This window comes from Eimeria mitis, genomic scaffold (assembly GCF_000499745.2).
Source record: "Eimeria mitis Houghton genomic scaffold, Emh_scaff1174, whole genome shotgun sequence".
Taxonomy (NCBI): Eukaryota; Apicomplexa; class Conoidasida; order Eucoccidiorida; family Eimeriidae; genus Eimeria; species Eimeria mitis.
The window spans coordinates 1-372 of NW_013568020.1; positions in this window are offsets into that span (position 1 = coordinate 1).

Genomic DNA, 372 nt, shown 5'->3' on the forward strand with positions numbered 1-372 from the left:
TATATATATATATATATATATATATATATATTTATATTTATTTATATATAATTTATACATGTATGTTTAGACAGATGTATAAGTGTATACATGTATATGGTTATGTATAGATTTACACATCCGTAAATATACAAATATATAAATATATAAATACAAATAAATAAAACAATTATATATATATATGAATATATAAAAATAAAAAAATAAATTATGTCATGTTGTGTGTTATACTCTGTTTATTTATTTATTTATTTATTTATTTATTTATTTTTATTTAAAATATTATTATTTATATTAATACAAACTAGGAGGGAAAAAATAAAAAAAAAAAAAAAAAAAAAAAAAAAAAAAAAAAAAAAAAAAAAAAAAAAA